Source organism: Hyla sarda, chromosome 4 (genome assembly GCF_029499605.1).
Source record: "Hyla sarda isolate aHylSar1 chromosome 4, aHylSar1.hap1, whole genome shotgun sequence".
Lineage (NCBI taxonomy): Eukaryota > Metazoa > Chordata > Amphibia > Anura > Hylidae > Hyla > Hyla sarda.
The window spans coordinates 368,278,871-368,290,509 of record NC_079192.1 but is presented as its reverse complement, the minus strand read 5'-3'; the positions used below and the strand labels follow the sequence as shown (position 1 = coordinate 368,290,509).

At 41.2% G+C, this 11,639-nt stretch overlaps 1 non-coding gene across 1 annotated transcript; it reads right to left on the bottom strand.

Annotated features, from left to right (window-relative positions):
• Positions 1-11,311: 11,311 nt before the first annotated feature.
• On the bottom strand, positions 11,312-11,419 carry LOC130268126 (U6 spliceosomal RNA). The gene has a single exon (XR_008843490.1). It is a non-coding gene; the product is annotated as a U6 spliceosomal RNA (small nuclear RNA).
• Between the last annotated feature and the right edge of the window lie 220 nt (positions 11,420-11,639).

Sequence of the window (11,639 nt, the reverse complement as noted above, 5' to 3'; positions counted from 1 at the left end):
AAAAATGTTGGGTTTAAAACATGTAAACATTGCCTTATATTGTGAGCTTAAAGGGGTACTCCGCTGCTCAGCATTTGGAACAAACTGTTCCAAATGTTGGAGCAGGCGCCGGGATCTCGTCATAGCCCCGCCCCTCCCATATACTTGCATTGAGGGGGCGGAGTGTGACATCATGAGGAGGCGGTGTTATGACGTCACGAGCTCCTGGCGCCAGCTCCAGCGTTCGGAACAGTTTCTTCCAAACCCTGAGCAGCGGAGTACCCTTTTAAAGGAGTTATCAAGGAATAGAGCTGATTTCTATAAAACAGCACCACATCTGTTTCAAGATTGTGTGTGGTATTACAACTTGGCTTTATTCACTTCAATGGAACTGAGCTGCAATACCGCACCAATTATGAGGACAAGTGAGGTGCTGTTTTTGAAGAAATCATTTCTGTTTTTCTAATCCTGGAAAAACCCTGGAATAACATAACTGTAGCTGCCACTAGAGTGAGATAACTGCATACGGGACTATACAGAATTAATATATTCTTTTCCCTAATGGGGTCTCCAGAGATTGTCTATGACAGTGCCTGGAATCAAGTAAAGCCATCTACTACTGCTTTTAATACTTGTAATGATCAAAAGAGTATTTTGCGGTCACTTTAGGTCTATTTCTTTTATTGGTGCTTTGAACTATTTTTTATACCAGCAATGAGAGTCTGACTTGCTGTTCTCTCTATCTCACCTACAATCAATGTTATTCTTATACATTTATTCAGTTTGTTTGCTGCATTTAGCCCATACATAGGTACAAACTCATATGTCACGTTGAGTAGTCTTACAAAGATGCATTGTGAGATGTCGTGACAGGATGTTGGATTGTTTTATACTCTTCCTTTTAGCTGAACAGTTTAGAAATTACTTTATTCAGTTAAAGGTTGTAGGAGACACAGAGGAGTTGTTTCATTAGGTTAGGTTGGATTTGTTAAAACTGACACATATTCTCTCCATTTTGTGATACCAGCCTTACTGGAAGTGACCAAGCTGATAGATTATACAGATGTTATTTGTCATAATCATACCTATCCTCGGTCCCAGTTTGTCCACTCCCTTTAGGGCATCACTGAGAGCATCATAGGGTATCTATAAGAACCAGCTTTGCTCAGTGTAAGTCATTTTACTGATAGTCCTGCTAACCTACCATGAGGTTGAAGGGCCAGGCCAGTTAGCTACAGCACTGGCATTCCTATCTCCTGAGAATGCAAATATAAGCCATCAGTTGCACTACTGCTTTGCTCAAGTCAGAGTCTGATCCGTTTTTGGAACCATGATAACAGAGGTCATTGTCACACCTCTGGTTGCCATGGCTACTATCGGCACCCCGCAATCTCTTAGCAGGCCACAGATGAAGAACAGAGGGAGCCTCCTCCCGGTCAGCCGTTCTAGGATAGTAACATAGTAACATAGTTCATAAGGTTAAAAAAAGACCAGAGGAAGGGAAAAAAAAAACTCATACTAGAGGTAAAAGTTAATTCCTGACTCCAAATATGGAATATATCAGAATAGATCCCTGGATCAACCTTCTGTCCCTATAGATCTAGAATCCATAACCTGTAATGTTATTATTCCCCAAAAATGCATCCAGACCCCTTTTAAATTCTTTTACCGAGTTAACCATGACCACCTCCTCAGGCAGAGAATTCCACAGTCTCACTGCTCTTACAGTAAATAATCCCTGTCTATGCTTGTGTAGAAACCTTCTTTCCTCTAAACGTTATAGATACAGTCCTGGGTATAAAGAGATCATAGGAGAGAGCCCTGTACTGCCCCTGATATATTTATACATAGTTATTAGGTCTCCCCAAAGTCTTCTTTTTTCTAAAGTAAATAACCCTAATTCTGATAATCTTTCTGGGTACTGTAGTCCTCCCATTCCCCATATTACTCTGGTTGCCCATCTTTGAAGCCTCTCCAGCTCCACTATATCTTTCTTGTACTCTGGTGCCCAGTACTGTACATAGTATTCTATGTGTGGTCTGACTAGCGATTTGTACAGCGGTAGAATTATTTCCTTGTCGTGGGCATCTATGCCCCTATCGATACACCCCATGATTTTATTTGCCTTCGCAACAGCTGCCCGACACTGGTCACTACAGCTAAATATACTATTAACTAACACTCTCAAGTCCTTTTCCATGTCAGTTGTTCCAAGGGGGCTCCCATCTAATACATAATCCCAGCCCGGATTTTTCCTCCCAATGTGCATTACCTTACATTTATCAGTGTTGAACCTCATGTGCCACTTCTCAGCCCAAACCTCCAACCTATACAGATCCATTTGTAACAGTGCACTGTCCTCAATAGTGTTAACCGCTTTAGAGAGTTTAGTATCATCTGCAAAGATTGCTACTTTACTATTCAAACCCTCTACAAGGTCATTAATGAATATATTAAATAGAACAAGACCCAAGACTGACCCCTGTGGGACCCCACTAGTAACAGTCACCCAATCAGAATAAGTACCATTAATAACCACCCTCTGTTTCCTATCACTGAGCCAGTGACTTACCCACTTACACACATTCTCCCTCAGTCCAAGCATTCTCATTTTATGCACCAACCTTTTAAGTGGCACCATATCAAATGCTTTGGAAAAATCCAGATATACGACATCCAGCGATTGCCTCTGGTGCAGTCTGTAGCTCACCTCCTCATAAAAGCTGATCAGGTTAGGTTGGCAGGACCGATCCCTCATAAAGCCATGCTGATATGGAGTCATACATTTATTTTTATGAAGATACTCCAAAATAGCATATCTTAGAAACCCCTCAAACAATTTAGAAACAACGGAGGTTAAACTAACAGGTCTATAATTCACAGGGTCACCTTTTGACCCCTTTTTAAATATTGGCACCACATTTGCCATGTGCCAGTAATATGGAACAGTCCCTGTTACTATAGAGTCCCTGAATATTAAAAATAGGGGTCTGTCTATTTCATTACTTAATCCCTTTAGAACACAGGAGTGAATGTCATCTGATTTTTTGTAGACGGCACTGTACTTCTTCCTGGGTTAGACAGGTGACCTGTACAGGGGAGTTTAACTTATCTTGCTGTATTTCACCTGGCATTTCCTTTTCCTCAGTGAATACAGTGGAGAATTTTTTTTAAATATATTTTCTTTTCCCTGATCCCCGTTTGTAATTTCTTCTTTCTTTTAAAGGGCCAACACTTTCATTTTTAACCTGTTTGCTATTTATATAGTTAAAGAACATTTTGGGGTTAGTTTTACTCTCTTTGGCAATGAGTCTTTCTGTCTCTATTTTTGCTGCTTTTATCAGTTTTTTACACATTTTACATTTTTCTCTATAGCTTCTTAATGCTCCTTCACTGCCATCCTGTTTTAGTAGTTTAAATGCTTTATTTTTGTACTTTATTGCCCCCTTAACATTTTTATTCATCCATATTTTTTTTTCTGACCATTTTATTCCCATAAGGTATATGCCTCTTACAGAGAGAATTTAACCCCTTAAGGACCAAGGACGTATGAGTACGTCCTTGGTCCCGCTCCCGTGATATAACGAGGGGTCCCACGGTGACCCCGCATCATATCACGGCGGGCCCGGCGTCACACTGATCACGGTGCTGCGCGCTATTAACCCTTTAGCCGCGCGCTCAAAGCTGAGCCACGCGGCTAAAAATGAAAGTAAAAACTGCCGGTTAGCTCAGTGGGCTGTTCGGGATAGCCGCGGCGAAATCGCAGCATCCCAAACAGCTTGCAGGACAGCCCGATCGCTGTCCGATCGCTGAATGACTGCTCAGTGCCTAAGATCCAGGCATGAGCAGTCAAGCGGCAGAATCATCGATCACTGGTTTCCTATGAGAAACCAGTGATCAATGTGAAAGATCAGTGTGTGCAGTTTTATAGGTCCCTATGGGAGCTATAACACTGCAAAAAAAAGTGAAAAAAAAAGTGAATAAAGATCATTTAACCCCTCCCCTATTAAAAGTTTGAATCACCCCCCTTTTCCAATAAAAAAAAAAAAAAAAAACACAGTGTAAATAAAAATAAACATATATGGTATCACTGCGTGCATAAATGTCCGAATTATAAAAATATATCGTTAATTAAACCGCATGGTCAATGGCGTACGCGCAAAAAAATTCCAAAGTCCAAAATAGTGCATTTTTGGTCACTTTTTATATAATTTAAATAAATCCTATCAATGCAAAAATGGTACCGTTAAAAACTTCAGATTACGGCACAAAAAATGAGCCCTCAAACCGCCCCATACGTGGAAAAAAAAAAGTTATAGGGGTCAGAAAATGACAATTTTAAACGTATAAATTTTCCTGCATGTAGTTATGATTTTTTCCAGAAGTACGACAAAATCAAACCTATATAAGTAGGGTATCATTTTAATCGTATGGACCTTCAGAATAAAGATAAGGTGTCAATTGTACCGAAAAATTTACTACGTAGAAACGGAAGCCCCCAAAAGTTACAAAACAATGTGTTTTTTTTTCAATTTTGTCGCACAATTATTTTTTTTTCCGTTTCACTGTAGATTTTTGGGCAAAATGACTGACGTCATTACAAAGTAGAATTGGTGGCACAAAAAATAAGCAATCACATGGATTTTTAGGTGCAAAATTGAAAGAGTTATGATTTTTTAAAGGCAAGGAGCAAAAAACGAAAGTGCAAAAACGGAAAGGGGTTAAGATATTATTAAACGTCTCCCGTTAAGTGTCAGTATTCTTGATTTTGAGGACAATATCCCAATTTACATTGTTAAGGGCTTCTCTGAGTTGATCAAACTTTGCCGTAGTAAAGTTAATTGTTTTTGTGTTTGTGGCCCCTCGAGAGATTCCCTTATTGAAGAACAAGTTATAATGTATTATATTATGATCACTATTTCCTAGGTGTCCTTCTACTTGCACATTAGTTACTCTATCAGGTCTGTTGGTTAATATTAAGTCCAGTAGGGTGCCCAATCTGGTCGGGCCCTGCACCACTTGGGACAGACAATTGTCTTTAACTATAGTCAGAAACCTGTTTCCTTTATGAGATTATAAGATAAGAAATTCTAGGGCACATAATACTGCCATAGCAGGGGTAATTTTTGCAAAAACAAAATAGAAATGACTCACTTCATTGTGGGATTCATGACTATCCGGTCTTCTTTTTTCTTTTATTTGCAAAGTTAAAATAAATGCAAAAAGATACAAACAACTTCAAGTTTTTCACAAAGCCACAGCATCGCGTGCATCAGAAGGTCAGGAAATTACATGACATTTCGGTGTCCACCCCTTACTCATGCGTGAGTAAGGGGGTGGACCCTGAAACATCATGTCATTTCCTGACCTTCTGATGCACGAGATGCTGTGGCTTTGTGAAAAACTTCAAGTCATTTGTATTTTTTTGCATTTATTGTGAACTTTGCAAATAAAAGAAAAAAGAAGACCGGATGGTCGTGAATCCCACAATGAAGTGAGTAATTTCTATTTTGTGTCAGTGCAAAAATTATTATTATAGCAGTATTATGTGCCCTATGATTTCTTATCTTATATGCTTAGGGAGCGTTCGGTTGAACTCCACGCCTGGGAGTTGATTCAAATTGTGCACTACAGTGAGAAGTAATTATTTATTCCTTTATGAGATTCACTGGTCTCAGTCTCTCAGTTTATATCAGGATAGTTAAAGCCCCCCATTATTGTCACCTTATTCTGATTTGCTGCATTGTTTATTTGCCTCAGTAATTGATCTTCTGCCTCTTCCATTTTGTTTGGTGGCTTATAGTAAACCCCTATCAGAATTTTTTTTTTATCTCTATATATTTCTACCTATAATGACTCCACAATATTGTTTCCCTCCCAAATATCCTCCTGCAGTGCGGCCTTCAGACTTGATTTTACATAAAGACAAACTCCTCCCCCTTTCCGTTTTGTCCAATCCTTCCTGAATAGACTATATCCCTGTATGTTGACCGCCCAGTAACAGCTATCATCCAACCAAGTCTCTGTTATACCCACTATGTAATAATTTTCCTCAGACATCAACCACACCAGTTCCTCTGTTTTATTGGACAGGCTTCTGGCATTAGTCAACATGCAATTCAATGGTGTATGTTTTATCTTCCTATGAAGCTTATCCCTATGAACTATTCTAACCCCTCCCTCCGCTCCACCCCAGATATATTAATAAGTCCCCCATCTACATCTACCCTTTCTTCCCCCTCTACATTGTAGGTTCCCTCCCCCCCAGTCCCAAGTTTAAAACACTCCTCCACCCTTCTAGCTATCTTCTCCCCAAGCACAGCTACACTCTCCTCATTGAGGTGCAGCCCATCCCTACGGTAGAGCTTGTATCCGACAGCGAAGTCTGCCCAGTTCTTCATGAACCCAAACCCCTCCTTCCTACATCAGCTTCTGAGCCACTTGTTTACCTCCCTAATCGCTCTCTGGTGTGGCTCGTGGTACAGGTAATATTTCAGAAAATATTACCTTGAAGGTCCTTGCCTTAAGCTTGCGGCCTAAGTCACTGAAATAATTTTTAACGACACTCCACCTACCTCTTACTTTGTCATTGGTACCAAGATGTACCATGACTGCTGGGTCCTCTCAAGCCCCAGCCATCAACCTGTCAACCCGATCTGCGATGTGCTGAACTCGAGCACCAGGAAGACAACACAATGTTCGTTGATCCCAGTCTTTGTGACAGATCGCCCTGTCTGTCCCCCTAATAATTGAGTCCCCCAGTACCTGTCTGGCCTGCCCTGCACTCCTCCCTCCTTACTGGAGCAGACACCCCCTGGCAGTCAGAGGCAGAGTCCTGCTGCAGTACTGCTAGCTCTGAAATAGCATCCACCTCATCTGCCGGGCAAACTTGTTGGGGTGTGCCAGATCAGGACTAGCCCCCCTGACCCTTTTCCCTCTACCCCTTTTTTAACTGTAACCCAGCTAGCTTCCTGACTGTCCTGCACCTCTGTCCCACTATCCTTCCCCACCTCTACCCCAGAGAATACTTGCTCAGGGAGCAGGAGACTCCTCTCCAAGTTGTCAATGAGTCTTAGTGTTGCCAGTTGCTCCTCTAGATCCAGGATCTGGGCTTCCAAATGAACGACTCGCACACATCTCGCACAACAATATGCACCCTCAAACTGCTGTTCAAGGATTTCATACATTGTGCAAGATGCACACTGGATGGCCTTTTGCAACATAGAGGCCATACTATATTTGGGGATTGCAAAAATGTAAAGTAAAAAAAACAATCAAATAGTTCAATTAAACTCCCTGAATTTAGAGTCCCTTAATTTTAAGTCCCTCTCACTTTTATTTTCACACTCACTTGTATACTTCACACTCTTGTATGCAGACACACAATCACTAGCTCAGACAATCACTTACTATACTTTCTTTTATAGCTACCAGACACCACCTCTCTCTTCCCCATCCTGGAAGTGAATGCAAAGGGATGGGACTGGTTGAGCAGGTACCATGATTTTATATTCCCCACTAGGAGCTGTGATTGGATGGGACTAACTGGCCAAACACGGCTCCCAGTAGGGAATATGAAATCATGCCACTTTAAATTAATATTCCCCGCTAAGAAATGTGATTGGTCAGTCGTCCCGACCAATCACGGCTCCCAGCGGGAGATATAAAGTTAAAGTGATGTGATTTCATATTCCTTGCTGGGAACTGTGATTGGCTTACCAACCAATCACACTTCCCAGCGGGAGATCTGAGATTACAGCATCAGGATGGGGGCGGTGCAGAGCGGCAATGTGAAAAAAAAAAATCCTGGGCTGCCATCACTCCACAGCCACTGCTCCATGATGTGATAGGAGTAGTAGTACTGATGCACTGAGGGAAGGCTTCTGCACATCACTTGGCCCTTGCAGTGCCTCTACCTCATCCAGCTGCGGGAGTCCTGAGTGGCTATAAAGTGATGGCAGCCCGGGCTCCTTTATTTTATATCACACTGTAATTTCATATTCCCCGCCAGAAACCGTGATTGGCTTGTAGGTCCCAAGCAATCTACCGGCGGGAAATATGAAATCATACAAAATAAAGGCAATTTTGTAAGCCAGGTCCGTGCTGGCATACATTTGAAGTGTTTTTAAGGGGCTTATTACATTGTGTGTGAAATTTGCATGTGATAAATCCGTAACCACTGCAAAGTGAAAACTGAGATTGCATTTGGTAAGGCTGTTTGACTTTTTTTGTGCACTGACGAAAGTGCATGCGCACTGTAAGCAAAAAATGAGCAGATGAAAAGTTGCCCAGTTGCCCATAACAACCAATCAGCTCGCTTCTTTCATTTTTAACAAGGCCTCTATAAAATTAAAGAAGTAATCTGACTTCTATGGGCAACTGGGCAACTTTCCTTTGCACAGGTTTTAAGAAATTTCCCCCATAGTGTTTCTACCCGTGTTAAATATAAATACACATTGAATGCGTTGAGAGTTAAAGTTGACTGGGAGTTTCTTAGCCACCTGACTACTTGGAGAGTGCCAAATCACCTCAAAACATAACAATAACCTCCAAAAAATGTCTGGTAAAGAAATTGTTGGACAAGGATGTGGTAGGGAACAGAACACCCCTGCCTTGTCCTCTGCCAGTAAGAATGTTGGTGGCAGTACCTAAACCAGTGCAGGTAGCAGCAACAGAAGCCAGGTGCCTGGTGGTAGTATTAGCAGCAGCAAGCAAACATTTTCACTGTCTTCCAGGTTTTTTTTTTGTTTCAGATATAAGTAAGGCCCTTGTGGACTAGCTAACTCATTCAAGATCTTCTCAAGAAAAGGAAGAAGAGTCTGAGGATATGAAGTCAAACCAGTTGTCAGTGGATTCCTTATTGTCTACAGTTACATGATCAGTGAAAATGTCCATCCTAGATAGTCTGTTCCATCATTTCTGTTTTTGCTTTCTCCCTCCTAGTGCTAAGCAGAAGGATGGCATTAGCCACAATGAAGAGCTGATCACAGCCGGCTGTTGGAGTGTGTTGCAGAAGTGGTGGAGGTGGAAGCACTTATCCTTTTCCAGTTAGAATGTTATTGGCAGGGCCAGCACTAGTACAGGTTGAAGTAGCCAGGTGCCTGGTGGTAGTATTAGCAGCAGCATCAACAGAAACCAGAAGCTCACTGTCTGCCAGGGGTTGTGCTGTTTCAGAGGATAGTACAGCCCTTGTGGACTAGTTGAGTCGTTTGATATTTTCTCTCGAAGAAAAAGAAGAAGAAGAAGAGTCTGAGGCTATGATGTTGAGCTGGGTATCAGTGGATCCCTTATTGTCTACAGTTAGATAGTGCAGTGAAAATGTCCATTCTAGACAGTCTGTTTCATCATAAATGTCTTTGCACCAACCTCCTCTCACTCTCTAGTGCTAAGCACAAAGAAAGCATTAGCCACAAAGGAGGAATCGTGTCACAGTTGGCCTTTGGAGTGTGTTGGTGGTGGGCATGGAGGCGGAAGCAGTGGCCGAGTATAGCCCTAGTAAAACTGGTGGTGGTAGGTATGGTGTGAGATTTTAAGGCATCATGGTAGATATACTAAGAAGGAGCAAGGAGCCCATGATCAGACAAAAGTTTATACTAAGAGGAGTGTTAGGTATGATGTGCAAATATTCTTTTCTGTCTTACCAGATGTAGAAAACCAGACACAGTTAGGCATAGCCAAAGTTTCGGAATTACGTCTCTACTTATATGCTATACTTTCAAATAGAAGTGGGTAAACTTTTCATGTGTTATATTTTCCAGAGCTTACAATGTAGGAGTAATTTTCTGAATAATCTCTTAGCCACAAACCCATCTGTGCCTCCTGATCTGCCTGGTTTTGATCATTAACCTAATTTTTGACTCACAAAATGGCATGTCTTGCTGTTTCTCGTCTCTCGAATAAAGCTTTTTACGTTGTTAATGACTTGGTAACAGTAAACAGGGAGGAATTTTCCTGTGATTAAATATCTTACAAAATAGTTTAATTCCTGTAAAACAGATTTTCAGCATTGGTAATAACTTTATGAGGTTTAATTTTTATTTGCTGGCTATAAATTAATTTTCCTGGCATGTAGTTTTGTTATTATGGGTTATTGGCTGTGATGCAGTAACAAATTTTAGAGATATTTTTATATAGCACAGAGGTGTCTTTGAACAGTGTGTTCTATTGATTTCCTGCACTGCCAAGTTGCTATATTAGTATTGCTAAAGTATTTGGGCATCATTTATGCAATACACGATTCATTTTTAGGTTTAATGAACAGAATTGGCTACTGATATTCATGTAATCAGTATTAGCAATAATAAGATATGTGCATCAGGAACTTGAAAACTCTAAATTGTCAGTATCGCTCAGTCGCACAATCAGAAGGATATAGTGGGGGAGTTATTAAACCTTGTGTAACGGAGCAGTGGAACAGTTGCCAATAGCAACTAGATTTCAGGTTACATTTTTCAGAAGCCTTTTTAAAATTTAGGCTGAAATCTGATTGGTTTCTATGGGAAACTGCTCCACTGTTCCTCTGCCCAAGGTCCTTAAATCTCTACCCTAAGGCTAGAGGTTAGTTTGTACCAGTTTTTTTTTTTTCTTCATTTTTTTTTATATATGGCATAAATGAATGTCCGATAAATGTGGTCTCACTACCGGCACCTTTCTCAAGATGTAGGACTCCACCACTTTCTGGCCTGCTAAAGCTCATTGGCATCGCCGGGGGGGGGGGGGGGGGGGGTAGGGGGGGGGAGTGACCCCTGTACATCACCTTGTGCCCCCACATGTGTGTCCCCCACCCATTTAAATGCCCCTATTCAAACTTTGTCACCTCAGCACTGTGATGGTTGTGCAGGGGATGCATGTTTTACATGTTTTACATACCCAGGGCCGCCCAGTCTGGGGCAAATTTTACTTGGCTATTATGCAGGCAGCCACAAGAGGCCAAACATCCATTCCTCTGCACTCCAACACCTGAATGACATCATCATGCACCTGCGCACAGACCTGAGGAGAGGATAAGATGCCATGGACCATACGGCAGCAGGTAAGTTATTTTTTTTTTTTTTTTATCTGCTATTACTTCATAAGGGGGCTGCTGCCAATAATACCTTAAGTAGGCTGCTGCTATTAATACCAAAATGGGAGCCTCCATCACTATTACCTAAAGGGGGCTGCTGCTATTACTAAAGGGGGCTTCTGCTATTACAACTGCATTCATGAAACAAAAGACAAATCCATGAAAAATAGGGCATAGTTCATGTTTTATAAATATACCCTTAAACATTTTCAAGCAGCATATATATTTTATTTCAGATTTTCATGAACAGACATTTTATTCCTTTTCTTTTATATGGAATGCTTTACGAATTTGCATGTCATCCTTCCACAGGGGCCATGCTAATCTTCTCTGTATCGTTCCAATTTTTAGTATCTGTGCTGCTAAAGCAGGCACACATTTTATTCCTTATGACCTAAGGGGGCAGTACATGACCAGGCTTTTAGAACACCAAAATAGACACCCTCAGGCCTTATGCTAGAAATGATATAGTAGGGAAGATTTACTAACCCTGTCTAATAATTATCACAGTGGCTCACTATGGATGATAAATTTGGTGCTTCTTACTAGACATGTTAGACACTTTTGTCTAACTTTATAATACATATTGGTAGGC